The following is an 18,251-nucleotide window of genomic DNA, read 5'->3' as shown; positions in this document are numbered from 1 at the left end:
TACCTGGGAAGCCCATAAAATAGGCAGTTCTCAGAAGAATTGAATTCATCACATGACTTTGAATTTGTCATTCCTACAAAAGCAAAGGATTTTTATGTAAAAAAAATAATGGATTCATATTTGAACGTGCATGTTTTTAGATCACCACAGAACATTGAGACTTTGGCACTTTCTGATTAGTTTCATTGTGAAGTAGTACTTTGCCAACTTCCTCACAGTGTCATTCATGTATTCAGTAGCGACCATAGTGTGAAAAGTGTCCAGTTTGATACGTGAGGCTCTGGTGCCATCAAATTCTATTATTCCATTCCAGTGACAACAGTAGGAACCATGTTCGTGTGAGGACCTCTCCTGTATGAGGTTATTTCAAACTGTGCTGACAAAAGTTCAGAGGTTGTTCAGGGATATTTCTTGTGTACTTTGGTGTAAGGGACCTGTGGTCTCCATTGGCCCATAACAGACTAATTTCAGTTTGTGTTTGGCATTATTATCACAGGTGTATACGGCCCAGGACAGCCGGGAGATCCAGGAAAAACCCGGGAATTTTTTCATCCGGGAGAAAACTGAGAAAAGCACAGGAATATTTTAGAATTCCAGGAATTTTTCGTTTAGTTTTCAGTAAATTTTTGTAATTTTGACTGGTAAGAATCAGTACTCTAACAAAGGATATTACTGTATCCCGCTACTGCAGAATAATATTGCAACAATAAAATGTGAACGAGGAGAGGAAAAAAAAAGAAAAAAAAAAAAAAAAAAAGAAAGAAAATAAAACATAAATTGCGAAGGAAATGTGCCATATACAACAACAAAACACAGTGCTCATACAAGCATTTGCCAACAGCAAAATGTGTCAAAGGCTTTAGGAAGACTATGCAATGCTTCATAACAACAAATTGCCTCCGATGAACGTGACGTCACAACTGTTTACATTAGATTTGTTTTAGCAGTTACGAGTGGGCTCATGCGCAGTAGAGTGGCGTATGAGTAGTACCTTCTCCCATTTCTGGCTACAGAAATGTGGCTGCTGCTGTGCAAGCAGTCGCAGAAAGCAGCTAGATGGAACCAGGAAAAATTTTACTGCTGCGCCCAAGCTGCCAGATTCACGCATGCGCAGCGGGCCCGGATCTAGAAGAAGGGGAGGGGGGGGGGCACCAAATTCATATTCTTGATGAGTAAAAACGTAGTTTCACAAAGTGCCTATCATCCAGCGCACGTTGGTCTATCGTTTACTCAAATGACTGTGATGTGCATCCCTGTCGGTCTGAAGTGACTTGTCACGGTTCGCGCGGCTCCCCCCGTCGGAGGTTCGAATCCTCCCTCGGGCACGGGTGTATGTGTTGTCCTTAGCATAAGTTAGATTAAGTTGTGTGGAAGCCTAGGGACCGATGACATCAGCAGTTTGGTCTCATGGTTAAAAAAAAATCATAAGTTGATTTTTGAATGCGTGCATAGCTTACGTGATGTCTCTGTCAGGGGAATCCTCATCGCATCTAGAAATAAACTTTCCTGCAGGCAAAAGGGGACGGAGCTATACAAGCTGAGCAGAGTAAAGCCGAACGAGTGAAAGCCAATCACTGTCTGATTATGTGGTTGATCGGGTTTGCGAATGATCAGCGTTGTTATAATTACTAGGGAAATCCATAGATTCAGACTACCAGAGTGGAAATAAATGACTAACAGGAATAACAGGTAAGAAAGATTACATATTATCTTTTCGGTGTATCCAGGAAAATGAAATGTTGTCAGAATATTTTTCGCCAGATCACTACACTAGTAAGGGCCAGTTGTACAGTCTCCATCTAGCAGCAGCTTCAGTTCTATTCTGGAAGTAGCATGGAAAATGGTTTGTAGGAACATAACAACGCCGAACCGGAGAATAATCAGGGATGCCTAAACCGGTGATTGTGGTTGGGTTAGTGAAGTTAACCGGTGAATAAGTTTTGACAAAGGCAGGAATAGTTCCAGAATTAGTCATGACAAGCTTGTTTGTTAGAATGAGGAAGGAGAAGAAACAGGGACATCACACAAATTAGGGAAGTATATGACGATTCCAAATATATATTAGAATCTCGTACTACTACTTTTCGATCTCCTGCTCGAGAAACTGGAGCGTATGAATGAAATGTGAAACTGTTTTCTAACATAAAGCTTTTTGCTTATAGTAGGCCTAATAGGCATTTTATGTTGGTCTTCGTGAATTATATTCTGACGTGTTATAAAAATGACCATTTGTGCCAAAACAGTCTCGTTTATTTGGTGTCTGTTAAAATTTCTGCAGTGTTAGAAAGGCCTATTTTGTTTTGTTTAGCAGACAGTGAGAAAATATACATAATCAGATCGAGAAACCACACCAGTCTTGGATACTATTTGTATTAACAGCCTACGCAATATTAGACAACGATATTTCGATTTTTCATGTAGCAAAACGTTTGACGAACTTTGTTGAAGTAATAGATTCTGTTGCAGAAAGGAAAGAATGCTATGTAAAGCTGTAGCAAGATTAGAGAGAAAACAGTGCTAGCAGATAAGGATTGAAGAAATATGTACTGTATTGTTTGTCTCTTGTCTTTATTGGTTTTATGTATCCTATATTTAATTTTATGTCACCCAAAACAGAAAGTTATTAGACAACAGGCAATAAAGAGTGCAAATTTTCTGAAGAGTTTTTGTTCTCCCGATTACAAATAATCCCATCCAGTATTAAGTGCGAGTTTTTTAAAAAAAAGAATAAGAGGGGCAGGATGTCAAACCGGGCGACTGGTGGTGGTGGTGTCGGTGGTGGTGGTGGTGGTAGTAGTAGTAATAATAATAATAATAATAATAATAATAATAATAATAATAATAATATCCCCTGGGGAGGTTTCATGTAGGCTTATGAATCTCATTTCATAACTGACAGTTTAGTAGAGAATGGTCAAGAAGTGACAAACTAAATTGACTTTTTCTGCGGGTTCCATTTGTTTATTGCCCTCAGCGTGTGAAGTCTTTGAGCAAGATAGCAGAGCAGACGTTTCTGTGTATGTCATTCTGGTATAGTGGGCACAGTTTTTGTTAGATTTCTTAATTTAGCTGCTCTTGCTTTATCAATAGCACATAAAGCCCGGTCTAAATTAAATGGTATGTGGGTCATTCTGTGTCAGTTCAACCAGGGGCTTCAGCTCATAGTCTCAGATTTGACTGAAATTTAGTACAGTAATTCTACCATGTGTGGAACACTCGTGTACAAAGTATTGGTTTCCCCTGCCAATTAGTTCCAGAATTATGACTTGTCAAAGAAGGTGGCGTGACCCGGAAATTGCAACCCGCATCCGGCAATCTATCTTCAGACCGAACTTCAGGTCTTAATAACTTTGGAACTATTCCACACAGTCCAGTGAAATATTTACAACCTAGTAACATCCATTTAGAGAACACACTACATGAATGAAAACACCAACAACATATTTCTGAGGGAAAATAAAAAATTCCAAAGTGTGATTAAAAAAATGTAATATGTTAGAAGGTACATATTGTAGGCACCCTCTATGCCAAATATAATTCACTCAAAAAGGGTATAAATTTTTTTGTGGTAAGCTTAATGTGGCCTAAACACACACAGAACTCATCATACCCATATCAGTCACAAAAACTGAGTTACATGCACAAGAAAATACAAAAATTTGAAAAATTACCTGAAAAACATGTATTTTCTAAGTGTGGTAGCACAAAAGGGACAAGTGGTATCCAAGCCAAATTTCACACACTGCATAAGTAGACCATAATGATATATATATCCAAATTTCAGCATGTTATTGCAAGACATTTGTGTACAGTGGAAGTTGACAGATTTGGTGATGTGGCCATTGTTCCACAACACAATTTTGTAAAAACATATCGTAAAATGTTCTTCCTCTTCTTATCCTCTCCCACAACTGTTTAATCACTAAGCAACAACATATAGACAGATTAACACATCCTATCATTAATGTTTACTGCACCTTAACTGCTAAAAACCAGTTGATTGTGCTTCGAACAGAAGTTCTCCCACACTTTAGCTACTGTACTCTGTACTTTGAGTGGCAAATTGTACTGTCTTCCTGACACTGTGGTAGGAACTGGAACTGTCATAAGAATATGTTCAAAAGGAATCCAACACCTGTCTTCCAAACGTGGTCAATGAAATGAGCTTGCTGGTCCTGCTGGTGCCATGAAGTTCACAAATACATCACCTTCTGCTTCACAGCACTGTGCAACACATCCTAAGTACCATTTGTCATCATAAACAGCAATAACATAGCAACCTGGTTGTATGTTGCTGCTTTTGATTCTGAATCCTGAGTCAGACAGACTGTGAAGACACATGTTGTGCGTGAACCTATAGTTATAACCGGACAGTCTGCTCATCTGCACATTGTCAGAGTCCGCTGGACAGAAGTGATGATGGCTTCTTGTGCCTGCAACAGTTTTAACGTGTTCTAGTCTGCTTTTTAGCAACACTTCGACTGATTTCACCTCATCTTTCGAAACATAGAATGATTGTATGCCAGAGATATTTTTCTGTACCCAGGTAAATAATTGAAGAGGTGTTAGTTGTGACCTTCTGTAGGGTGCTGCAGACTAACTCATGATGCCATGCGCTTAATGGTAGCACCAATACCATCACATTCATTTTTACCATGACTTGCTGCGATAAAATTCCATTCTGCGTGAATCTGAAAATCATGGTAATGCATGCATAAATTATTAAGATTTTTACAGTTTTTGCACTTACTAGCTGTCCCATCACTGAAGTATTTCGCAAAATGTATGTGAGGCAGCTTGTTTTTCACATACGCCGTGACAGTGCGAATGTGGGCATGAACTGCAATGGCATCATGAATTAAACAGTCACTAAAAACACACAGGTTCATGACACACACATCACCTGATTCACCTCTATAGTAAATCGCAAATGGCTGGAGAGTTGCTTGACTATCGTCCCAATGATATCCTTGGATGGAATCTTGAACTAAAAATGCATAATTTTCAGAAAAGTCTAATATTACTATAATTTCATCTTGTTTCAAATTATCCTTACAAAACTGGAGATAAGCCAATTGTGCTGTTGCTGTGAAGCTGTGTGTGGTCAGTTTGTCCGTTTTTTGACAACACATTTCAACAAAATCTTCCACTGTACTTTGCTTTGTTTCAAGACTTGTGCGATCCATGTGTGTCCATTGTTTATAAGAAACAAGTTCATCATCATTCATAAGGAGTTCACCATACAGTTTGTTATTCATGTGTTCTTCAAGATTCGCCTTGCCACGACACTTCTCACACCTGTGTATCATGCACTGGTAGGAACTGATGTCACACACTAGCAGCTTCATTGCACCTTTGTAATCCAGACCAGAATCCTTTATAGCAGCAAATATCAGCTTAGCGTTTTGATGGGTCTCACATACACAAACAGTGTGTGTGCCCCTTGCACTTACACGCACAACCCATTTTGGATGAAGATTGAAAAAAGATGACAAACCTACTTTGGCATTGGGATACTTTTCCTTGAATTCTACATGTAGTTCTGATATGTTGCATAGCAACAGTCTGTTTTGCATCTTTACACATACATTTCCCATTTTCACCGTTACATAGTCTTTTTTTTCCAGGCATTATTCGGCTGTAGTCATTATTTTCATAAAACTCCGACACTAGCACCTTTATTTCTGAACTCAATTGCTTACCCTGAGCCTGCTGAAGTTGTGGAACCACTCCTTGGGTTGCTTTCATTTTCCTAGCTTGCTGTACCATATATGTAGAAAAATTGAATTCCTTTGCAGTTTAGTCAATAGACCAGCTGGAAGGTGCAAGGATAAGAATAGCTACTTTTTTCTGGCGTGTGCATATGGCACATTTTTCTTTCAAATCGTGCACGATTTAGCCCAAATCAGAGCATTTTCTGGCATGATTTTTGTTCCTTTGGAGCTGATAGTTCTTCCTCTTCCACCATTAGTGTGTCAGCTATTTTGTGTTTTAATTCCATTTGAGCTTCTTGTAGTTTTCTTCTACCATAGCTGGGCCTGTCTCTTTTCTCAACTTTGTGTGTCTTCATGGGAGACAAACCAAGAGCAGTCACTGAAGTATTTAAGTGCTCATCCGCTGTGGTTGTAGGTGGCTGATACTCTTCGTCACTGTCATGTAAATTATCAGGATATTCTTCATTTTTTAGCAGTGTAACACACCTGGAACATAAATTTTGTCCTGGTTTCATGTTAAGTCCCATGCACTGATTCACTTTCAATACTGATTTTATATCAATTTCTCTGAGGCTACACTTCACTGTCTTCTTATGAATCCAAAATGGATCAAAACAACTTCTTTGTAGGAAAGAATACTTATCCAGAAACACTTTCATATGATGATAACAAACACTAAAGTTTCCTGGAACTGTACTTCTTGTGCCCACCCACAGGGTGTATCCCTGATCTCCATAGCAACAAATCTTGGTCTGATTCATCCAGATCATACAGTACAAAGTGAATGCCACATTTTGTTCCATATGTTGTTTTATGACATTCAGATGCTTGAGCTCTACCAATACTGCAACTTGTTTGAACAAAAGCACCACTAGTACACTCTTCCACCTCCATACTGACTTTCCACAACAGTAACGACCAGTCTGAACTAGAATCTTAAAACCATGAGTAACCTGTCATTGTTGCTTGTTTCCTTTGTTGTTCCTACCTAACAATGACTCATCCTGTCCCTGAAAACTACCATTGTTTAACTTTCTGTTGCCTAATGGTTCTCAACAATTGCTGCAGCTTTATCTGAAACAAGCTGTCTGCATCATCACTATTACTTGCTAAATCGTGTTAAAAGAAACGTAACCAAATACAACTCTTGTCAACTTTTATTGTACACAATTGCCTTGCAATAACAAGTTGAAATTTTTACTTATGCAGTGTTTGAAATTTGGCTTGGATATCACTTGTCCCTTTTGTGCTACCACACTTAGAAAATACATGTTTTTCAGGTAATTTTTCAAATTTTTGTATTTTCGTGTGCATGTAACTCTGTTTGTGAGACTGATATGGGCAACATTAGTTCTGTGTGTGTTTAGGCCTCATTAAGCTTACCACTAAAAAAATTTATACCCTTTTTGAGTGAATTATATTTGGCATAGTGGGCACCTATAATATGTACCTTTTAACAAATTACCTTTTTTTTAACCACATTTTGGAATTTTTTATTTTCCCTCGGAAATATGTTGTTGGTGTTTTGATTCATAGAGTGTGTTCTCTAAGTAGATGTTACTGGGTTGTAAAAATTTCACTGGACTGTGCAGAATAGTTCCAAAGTTATTAAGACCTGAAGTTGGGTCTGAAGATAGATTGCCAGATGCGGGTTGCAATTTCCAGGTCACGCCACCTTCTTTCACAAGCCATTATTCTGGAACTAATTGGCAGAGGAACTTAAAATTTTGTACATGTGTGTTCCACACTTGGTAGCATTGGTGTGCTAAATTTCAGCCAAATCTGAGACTATCAGCTGGAACATTTTCTCAAATTGGTTGAATTGACATGGAATGACCCATGTTTTTGTGAAAGGATTGCAGGAGTACTTTTGCAGGAAACAAACTGAGAGAGAAGCAAGGCTTCATGAATCTGTTTAAAGGTCATAATCAGACCATAATGTCAATAGTATTTACTAAGCCAGTCAAAATTCATTCAGTGACTCAAGTTCTTTTGACAAACAACCAGTTGTGCAATGTGGTATGTCAGGAGCAACATCTGAGTCTATCTGTCCTCCAGAAAATAAGTTAGCCACTCTTGTGCTAAAACACCTTGAAAAGCCTAGTAAATAAAAAAATTCTATTTTTTGTGCGTGCTTGATGTCTTAAGTTGCCAACGAATTGCTCAGTGTCCTCAGTGGCTAATTTCTTGGTTGTAATTCGAAAAGAACAGACTACGTATCGCCTATAGATGGTTGTACAAATGTAATTAATATAGTTTATTACATCTGCCCATAGTTTTTTTCCAGGTGCACAAGGGCTAATGCATCCTGTGTGTTAAGTGTTGGTGGCAGCCTGGCTGTTAGGGTGATAATTGTTGGTGGCTGACACTGACCACTTAACTGAAGCACATGTTAGCCAGTGTGTGTATGGAAATGAATATGTGCACGTGTGTTTAATACTCAGAGTACATTTCTACAATGATTTGTGGGTGAGTAGTAGCCTTTTCTCCTTTTTTTTTTTATTATTCCAATTTTGGTTTCACATTCTCGTTATAATTTCTTGGTTATGGTAAGCATAAAAAGTAAAAATATTGGCAAATGTATAAAATTCCAGCACATCAAAATAACAACCTATCAGCATAAAATATAACAATAGTGAGTTGTGTTGTACCACGAAATAATGTACTTGGTGCAGCCGAGTAAAATTCAGATTCCTTCCATGGCGACATGATGCCTTCCCCAACAATATAAGAAGCCAAGGAAAGTGGGTAAGCTATAATGGCTGGACTGAATTTCAACAAGGGGAAGCCACAGATACCACTGTATTATGGACGCACCCACGAGCTGGTTACTTCACACCATAGCCAGGCCGGGCAGTCAGAGGCACCAAAGCACAGACACAACCGGAAGATGGAGCATCCACAACTCGGATGGCTGATTCCCCATGCCCAGGCTGCATCTCTATTGGGAGTTGAGGTGAAGAAACTAGTATGATAGCATAACAATCATGGGTGAGGCCCGAATAAGTATTTCTTATTTGCAGTACAGATATATGCAGCCAGTGACCTGCAATGAGGAGGGACCGATCCTGGACCGCCATTTACTTATCTAGCGATCTATAAGCATCCATTTTGCTGCATATCCCACCCTGCAGATGTGGGCACTGTTAGCCGAAGTGCTGCCATCTGTGCAGAGTCTGATGTGGAAAACTTAGTCCCCTTCGATCAGTGGGCCACTTCGTGGCCTCCAGCACGAGCCTGGATGGGTGGCCACTTGCCATAGTATGGGCGTCTCCTGTCTGCTGCTGTAGGCAGACTCTGCAGCTGCAGCAGCTGCTGCTGCTGCTGCTGCTGCTGCTGCTGCTGGCTGCCTCTTCTGTCCAGAGATTGCAGCATGCCATGTCGTGCCTCGTGCACTGCTGTTCAGCTGCCGCCAGGCAGTGTAGCTGATGTGCAGTCGGCAACCCACTACCTCAGCAGACTTGGGCACCTCTGCCACAACGACATGGTCCACATGCTGATGTTGGCACCTTCGTGGCTGGGTATTCACTGTCACTGCTCTGATTCCACAAGCAGCCTGCAATGTTGCCACATCATCTGTATATTGTTAGACAATAAGTGTTGGGTCTTTAATGCCGTTTTACTAATGCTCATTGGGCATCAGACAAGCACCCGCTCATCACGCCACTATGCACATGCATCCAGGGATAGTGATCCATCAGCATCCTGACCGTGATGTGCCCACAACCACCACTCAACATAACGTCCATCACCAGAGTCATTACAGTTGGTAATATTTAGCAGTATGGCATCAAAGTAAGCACAAATTTGGTAAAATAAGTGGTAGCTTCTTTAATATATTAATGACTTCTAGAACACACACACAAATAACTTTTGTAGTTAAATAGGATTGATAACAAGTAACTTTCCTGGAGAACTGCTGGAAGGCACTTGGTGTACTTTGTTTATTAAAAAAATTACCGCAGCAAAGAAAAAAAAGTTTAAAAATTGCCACAGTTTATTTTGTCCCCTACTTTGAGCTTGTGTAACACAAAAATGGTGAATGACTCAGCCTTGAAATTTTTTAAAGTGTGTAGATCACGTTTTATGAACTGTTGTGGCCGGTTTCAGCTGAAATAGACCAGTTTCAGATTTAACATTAGAACAAAGAGAAATAAATAAAACATTGGTTATTGCCTAATCCCTAAATAACTAATGATTTAAGTTCTCGCCTTCTGCAGCTGGCTGCATAGATTTCACTGCTAGCAAGAGTCGCCACTGTTATCAATATCCAATGTAAATGGTGATACTAGTACTTCCTGTTTAAATCTGCACTTAGGGTAAATAATGGCAGGGTTTATACCATTGCCGGTGTTGGACGGGGGAGGGGGTGAGGCATAGTTGAGGTGCCCACCAAGAGATCCAGCAGCATGGCCAGCTCCAATGACCTGGCATGGTCCTGTGGCAGGAAGTGGAGTTGGAGGCAAATTTGGTATTGGGGGGGGGGGGGGGCTCATCTGTGTGCTTATGAGTGTGCCATAGGTTGTGCCTGTGAGTGGATGGCAAGGGACACAGAGTTCAGAGTTTTGGTTAGTGGCACAAAAGATGATTGCATGGGTGTGAGCTCCTTCAGTTAGAGGCAATGGGACTGTTTATGAATGCAGTTGCAGTTGGAGCTGGTTTCAGTGACAGGCCATGACCTTAGGACCAGCCGCAACATCAATCAGCTGATGGGTCCACCATGTATATCAGCCAAATATGGGCACCCGGGCACAGGTGTCCTCCAAATGGCCGAACCTGTACTTCAGCTGGGCATGGATGGTGGGTGGTCTAACAGGGTTCGATGCCTGCATCAGTACAATATTTCAGCTGTACTGGCCCCTTTGACAGGGGTGGACTTATACTTGGTAATGAATCTGTGTAGTGCCTCCTCGGTCAACATTGTCAACAACGTCTCATGTTTCAAACATTCTGACTGCACAGCTTCTGAGTCAGGGCCGCGTGGAAGGGGGAGGTGGTCAGTTGTTCAGTGCTGTTGTAGTGGCAGAAGACTTTGGGTTTGGATTGCATTGAAGTAAACTGGGATCATTGTCTGGCATGAGTTTGTGTGGTGCTACCTCAATTGCAAAGATCATAGAAATGGTGTGGATGGTAGCATGAACGGTTGATGATGGTATCCACATCACAAAAAGGAAATCGGAAAAAGCATCTACCACAAACAATCACGTATCTCCCTGAAATGGCCTGGCAAAATCAACATGCTTTTCTCCAGTGGGTGGTCTGTGTGTGTGTGTGTGTGTGTGTGTCTATATATATATATATATATATATAAATAATCTCTGTGTGTGTGTGTGTGTGTGTGTGTGTGTGTGTGTGTGTGTGTGTGTGTGTTATATTCCCTCTCTCCCCCTCTCCTCTCCCATGGATAATCATGGCTATGGAGAGGAATGTCGTGCAGGAGCCACCTGCTTTAGGGAGCAGGTACAACAGGAGTGGAATGCGTGTTCAGCTGCACAGTCATTACTAGACCGGTACATGTGCTGCCAACTTCCGTCTTGTGCATTATCCCCTAGTGACCCATGAAGTAGTTCAAGAATGGTGAGTCATAGCGGAGGCAGAATGAGGACTCATCATTCATAGATGTCTGTGGCTAATGTTAAGATGCTGTTTGTTGCATTGAGCCTGTGCTTCATCAAAAAATTGCTAAGAAATCCCTGGTCTGCTTGTTTTAGTAAATGCTCAGGCTACCCCAACCGCGTCACTGACATTTGCAGTACCAGGTCGTTGGCCAACACTTTGGGCACATCATGCGCTGTCAGTAGGATGTTCCAGGATTTATCACAGGTGGTGGTAGAATACAAAACGAACCGTTTTCTGGGGATCAAATTTGGTGTCAGGACCATTGGGAAAGCAGGACATGGTGTCTGCATTGGCATGTTGGTGTGTAAGGTAGAAGTGTGGCTTTCATAGTTATAACTGCTTAAGAACAATGCCTATCACTGCAGACTTGGCTCTGTTTTCTCCTTGAGTGTGGACCTGTGCTAGAAAAGCAGTATCAATGGCTTACAGTCAGATGGAAATTGCTGCTTCACAAATATACATCAAACTTACTCACATCATAAAGTATCGCTAAAGTCTGTTTTACATTCTGTGACTATTTTATTTACACTGCTGTTAATGTTTGAGTACTAGACGGCAGCGTTGAGGGTAGAAATCGTAGAGGGAGACCAAGAGATGAATACACTAAGCAGATTCAGAAGGATGTAGGCTGCAGTAGGTACTGGTAGATGAAGAAGCTTGCACAGGATAGAGTAGCATGGAGAGCTGCATCAAACCAGTCTCAGGACTGAAGACCACAACAACAACAACAACAACAATGTTTGAGTTATAGACAATTAATCTTTTGGAGACATTTGAGATTTTATGGGGCAAAATTGCCCCAATCCCATATTGTGGTATATCAATTGGGAGCATCAGTCACATGTCCGATGTGTACTTGGCTGTTTTTAGATAATCCTAAAGGTATTGAAAAGCTTGTTGACATGATGCTGACCACACAAATTTGATGCCTTTTTTGTGTGTCTGGTTGCTGCTTTGGGTACAAACATAGTACAGCAAGTGAGTCTGCAGAGAAAAGACCAGTTGTTTCCGGTAGGTGGATGCTGGAAAGTTTTATAACGTCAACATGGTCACACATGGGTGCTGCTGGAAATGTGGCCCAGGTCTTTAATGCCAGGGGCAAAAAAGCTGCGCTTGTCTGACAAAGTAAGTGTTTTCTCAAGAAAATCATAAAGTCCACAAACAAAGCTGCGCTGTTGTATGTGTAGCAATATGACTCTTGACTAGACACTTCATACAGTGTGAAACCAGTGCCCAAGGCAGTCTTTCAGCAAGGTTTACATATGGATTGGCAGTACCACCCACATGACACACCAGTCTTGCTTCTCGCAGCCATCCATGGTGACTTCCCTGTTGCTGATTTCCAACACCTCCGTTACCCCTGCTATCATAGCTGCTGTAGGCAGGAATACTACTCTCTTCAGTTGTCCATCAAGAATTTTTGAAGTATCAGATAGTTAGTTTTCACTTGGGCAATAGTGGAAAATTTTAAACAAAAGCTTTGGTCGTAAAAACCAGTCATTGCAAAGACAGGAGAGGGAAATTTCAATGATTTTTTCTTAAATAAAAGAGGAAACACTAGCTGTCTCTGGCCAATACAACATAGATGTCTTGCACCAAGATGCCCTGATGCCAGCTACGAGCACTTTTCACTTGCTGTGTTACGAGATAAGTAATTTAGCTAGTAATTAATTGTTTTTGCAGTATATTCTGTAGTATTTACATGCATTAGTGTCAGCTAGACTTGATAAATTCAAGGTTTCAGTTTTTTATTTGTGTCTGAATAGGAAAAGCGAAGATTCTGTTTATAACAGTTTCGCGTGTACACAAACGTTTGTTTACATTCTTAATTGATGTTAAATACATGGGATTATCAATTAAGTCAGTGTACAATACTCAGTATCTATGTTTATTAGTGTCATTTACAAGGGGAGGCCGCCAATTGTGAAATTCGGATTCGATTCATACTGCGCATAATAAAAGCTCATAGCCAGAGGTGTAATGTGGCAAAGCACCAAAATGCACTTCTCAGCCGTTGTCGAGAAAATCGACAGTTAAAAGAAACTGTTGCGGTGAAATACTCTCTATGATTAATAATTTTCTACAGCGCCGTGGCGCAGCGGTAAGCGCCCGGGTTCGTAATCCGAAGGTCCCCGGATCGAATCTTGCGCCGTACAACCTTTTTATATATATATAAACTATTAATGAATTGCTTATGCATGTTGGTGAAGGCGGATCGCTCTCCAATTGTACCGCCTCCATTTTTCCGTTTGTTTAACAGGGTGTACCAAAGCTCTCACGTCCGCACTGATTTTCGACGATGTTATTAAGTTGCGCTAGGGACCGCATCTACCTTGTTTCGAAGTTAGCAGGCAACTACGCTGTTATGCGGCGGCTCGTTTCGGCCTATTCAACATCTGTCCTTCAAGTGTAACGAGCGAGTAACGGAGTTTATATTTCATACCTGCCACAGCAAATTTCTGTTCGTGGGGTCTCTATTCTAATTCGAACGTTTGACTTACGCTATACGTATTTGTTTCGGAATATCGTTTCTACGTCTTCCGTTAACTATACGTGGTTAACATTATGAAGACAATTAATAACATTTGTGAAATACAACTTTGTTTGCGGAAAACATAATGATGTTCGAAGTCGCCAGTTTTTCCACGACAAACGACTTTCAACAACTTATTATATGCATAATTGTTGCAACTGATTGCCGGGAATTATATATATATATTTGAATTACAAAAAACAAATACTAAAAAAAAAGGTTGTATGGCGCGAGATTCGATTCGGCGACCTTCGGATTACGAACCTGAGCGCTTACCGCTGCGCCACGACGCTGTAGAAAATTATTAATCGGAGAGAGTATTTCACCGCAACGGTTTCTTTTAACTGTCGATTTTCTCGACAACGGCTGAGAAGTGCATCTTGGTGCTTTGCCACATTACACCTCTGGCCATGAGCTTTTATTATGCGCAGTATGAATCGAATCTGAATTTCACAATTGGCGGCCTCCCCTTGTTAGACTCGATACATTGAAGGTAGCAGTTTTTATACGTTTTATTAGGAAAAGTTATACTGACAGTGAATTCTCTAACCTCACTTGTATACATTTAACTAGTTCAGCTTGTGAGTGTTAACAGTTAAGCAAACGTAAAATATGTGGTAAATTAGTGTTACACTACAATATCTGAGTAAATCAAGTGTTATAATACAGCTTCTGAGCCCTTCTTACATACGGTTTAGTTAGCAGAAAGCTCACCTCGCCGTCTGCTTAAATTCCTTAGCTTGTTGTGTGCTTTACATTCTGAACTCTTATTGTTAGCTAAAGGTTTTGTTTTGTACCTGCATCTGTCAGTGTACAATACTCAGTATTTACATTTATTAGTGTCATTTAGACTTGATACATTGAAGGTAGCAGTTTTTATAGTTTTATTAGGACGTTTTAGCGTGTACATAAGCATTTGTTTACATTATAAATATGAGGGATAATCAGAAGTGTAGCTTTCCGTAGGTTACTGTTTAATTCGTTAATAATATTCATTAGGTAGCCCGTAGCAGTTTACTGTAGGTCACTTGTTTTTCTTTAGTATTCACTAGATAGCCCCTATCAGGAAACAGTAAGTTTCCTTACATTTCTTATAGTACATCACATATTAGTTGGATGGGTAGGGACTGTGTCTGTTGTGTGCAGATGCAGGAGTAGTTGGCCACAGTCCAAATGCAGCTGGAAGGTTTGTTTGCCACAGTCAACAGGCTCCAGAATGCCACCTTTAGGTGCAGTGGGGATGGGGTGCCTGGGGCAGCCTCTGCTGTACTAGATGTGTAGAGGGTGGGGGGGGGGGGGGGATGTCACAGCTCTCTTGTCACTGAGCTGACATCAGGTGTGACTGAGCCGTCCAGCCCACTCTCACCTTAGTGTGGGTGGCGGACTGTGTCGAGGTCTTGAACCTCAAGGCAAAGGCTGCATGGAGAATGCAGGCTCCTGCCAAATCCCATGCACTTTGCTAATAGATTCAGTGTGCTGTCTGATGCTTGGGGGGGGGGGGGGGGGCTGAGCCGGATCTGAATGTACCTTCTGCCAGGATAATGGCCGCTCCTTCAGCAAGGTCCGGACAGGCACATGGGGATAGGGGTTTGTTAGTTATTAGGAGCTCCAATGTTAGGCGGGTCATGGACCCCTCAGCAGCATAGTGGCTAGGGTGAGGAAGAAGTCCAACGTTCACTCAGTGCGCTTGCCAGGGGGCCTTGTCTGGGATGTGGAAGAGGCTCTTCCAGCGGCTATCGAGCGTGCGGGGTGCAGCCAGCTCCAAATTGTTGCACATGTCGGCACCAATGATGCCAGTTGTCGAGGTTCGGAGGAAATCCTTGGGTCCTTTTGACGGCTGGCTAAACTGGCAAAGGCGGCTTCCATCTCTAGAGGAATGGAAGCCAAGCTGATGATTTGCAGCATCATACCCAGGGTGGACTGGTTTGGAGTTGAGTGGAGAATCTAAACCAGAGGCTACGTCGACTCTGTGGCGAAAACGGTTGTAGATTCCTCGACCTACACTATGGGGTGGAAGGTTGTAGGACCCCCCACAATAGATCAGGGGTGCACTACACACAGGAAACAGCTATGTGGGTAGCGCAATACTTGTGGTGTGCACATGGAAGTTTTTTAGACTAGGTTCCTCCCCACGAAAAACAAACCGTTGGCCTGAAAAATTACCAGTTGATGACACGGATGTGGGTGTGCCAACTGTAAAAATTGTTAGTTCACCTAAACAGGTCATTCCAAAGGATTTAAGTATGCTAAATCTCATGTTAATAAATTGTTGAAGTGTCTGTAGCAAGATCCCCGAGTTACTCTCTGAAATAAACAATAGTAATGCCAATATTGTATTAGGTACTGAAAGCTGGTTGAAATCAGACATAAATAGCAGTGAAATTTTGAACTCGGATTGGACAATGTTTAGGAAGGATAGGACTGATGCTGTGGGAGTTGGTGTGTTCATTGCAGTTAAAATCTGTTTAAATGCAGTTGAGATCGATACTGGATCATACTGTAAAATAGTCTGGATAAAGCTGTCAATCAGACAAGGAGTGACCATTGTATTAGGATGTTTTTATAGACCACCAGCATCCGCAATAAACGTCGGAGAATGTTTCAGGGAAAGTCTTGAGCACATAGGAAATAAATATCCAAATTATCCATTAGTTATAGGTGGAGACCTTAATCTGGCATTGACTGACTCGGAAAATTACACGTTTATCACAGGGGGCAGAAACAAAAACTCGTGTGAAGTTATTGTAGGAGCGCTCTCAACATACAACCTTTAGCAATTGGTTAGGAAACCAACTCGAGATGGGAACATATTGTATATCTTGGCAACAAACAGACCTGATCTTTTTGGGGAAGTCCATCTAGAAGAAGGTGTTAGCAACCATAATGTCGTTGTGGCTTCTATGTCAGTGGCAGTTGCAAAAAAACCAAAGAAACAGCATAGAGTTTTCTTGTTTGGGAAAGCAAATAAATGTGTCATTAATGAATATCTTCAAAGTCAGCTCCAAGCATGCACCACAGGACACAAAGATACTGAGCATCTTTGATCGGAATTTAAAGGTATTGTCGAACACGTGCTAGAGAAATATGTGCCTAGCAAAAATATAGGGGAGGGAAAGGATCCACCTTTGTTCAACAAACATATTAGGAAGTTGCTGAGAAAGCAAAAAATTTTGCACAGTCATTTTAAACGTAGTCACTGCCCCACTGACAGCCGTCAAAAGGTCAATGAGAGGTTCTTTTAACGAATTTGAAAGCAATATTTTATCTGCAGATTCTAAAAAAGACCCAAAAAATTTTGGTCATACGTAAAATCTATGAACACTACAAATAATTCAATATCTTCTCTTGCTGACAGTACGGGTAATGTAACGGATGATGATGATAAACAGAAGGCCAAAATTCTAAACCTAGCTTTCAAAAACTCATTTACGGTAGAGGATTGCAGATCTATTCCCCCTTTCAGTTATCGAACAAACTCAATGATGGCTGACATAGTGTTTAGTGTATCTAGGATTGTGAAACAATTAAGATCCTTAGACACCAGGAAGGCATATGGCCCAGATGGCGTCCCTGTAAGATTTTATGTTGACTATGCTACAAATATATCACCACTCTTATCCATCATCTATCAGGGATCATTGGAACAGTGGAGTGTTCCATGGGACTGGAACAAGGCCCAGGTCATAGCAGTCTATAAAAAGGGTAGAAAATCTGATGCACATAATTACCGGCCAATTTCACTGACATCGATTTATTGTAGAGTCATGGAACATATTTTGTGTTCAGACATAATGACGTTTCTAGACTCTGAGAAGCTCATGTGCAGAAACCAGTGCAGTTTTAGGGAACAGCACTCATGTGAGACACAGCTGGCCCTCTTTGTACGTGATATACAACAGGCTCTAGATACTGGCTCCCAGGATGATGCCATATTCCCCGACTTTCGAAAGGTGTTTGACTCAGAGCACTGTCGCTTGCTCCAGAAAGTGCGCACTTACGGTCTGTCCGATGACATATGCGATTAGATAGAAAGTTTTCTAACAGACAGAGAGCAGTATGTCATCCTGAATGGTGAGACTTCAACAGAAAAAGTGTAACATCAGGTGTGCCCCAGGGCAGCGTAATAGGTCCGCTGCTTTTTACGATTTACATAAACGATCTGGTTGATGGTATTGACAGCACATTAGACTGTTTGCTGATGATGATGTAGTATACAGGAAAGTAGTATCACATGAAAGTTGTGAACAAATCAATGAGGATTTGCAGAAAATAAATGTGTGGTGTAATGACTGGCAGTTATCTCTCAATATTATTAAGTTAACCTACTGCATATAACAAAGCGAAAATCCCCTTTAATGTATGAGTACAAAATAAATGCCCAGTCT

General features: G+C 41.1%; 1 protein-coding gene across 2 annotated transcripts in view; it reads left to right on the top strand.

The window, feature by feature from the left end:
* LOC124555642 (presequence protease, mitochondrial) overlaps positions 1-18,251 on the top strand; it is a 53,135-nt gene that overhangs the window by 30,723 nt on the left and 4,161 nt on the right. The window lies entirely within an intron of this gene.

This window comes from Schistocerca americana, chromosome X (assembly GCF_021461395.2).
Source record: "Schistocerca americana isolate TAMUIC-IGC-003095 chromosome X, iqSchAmer2.1, whole genome shotgun sequence".
Taxonomy (NCBI): domain Eukaryota; kingdom Metazoa; phylum Arthropoda; class Insecta; order Orthoptera; family Acrididae; genus Schistocerca; species Schistocerca americana.
This window is presented reverse-complemented; position numbering and strand designations above follow the sequence as displayed.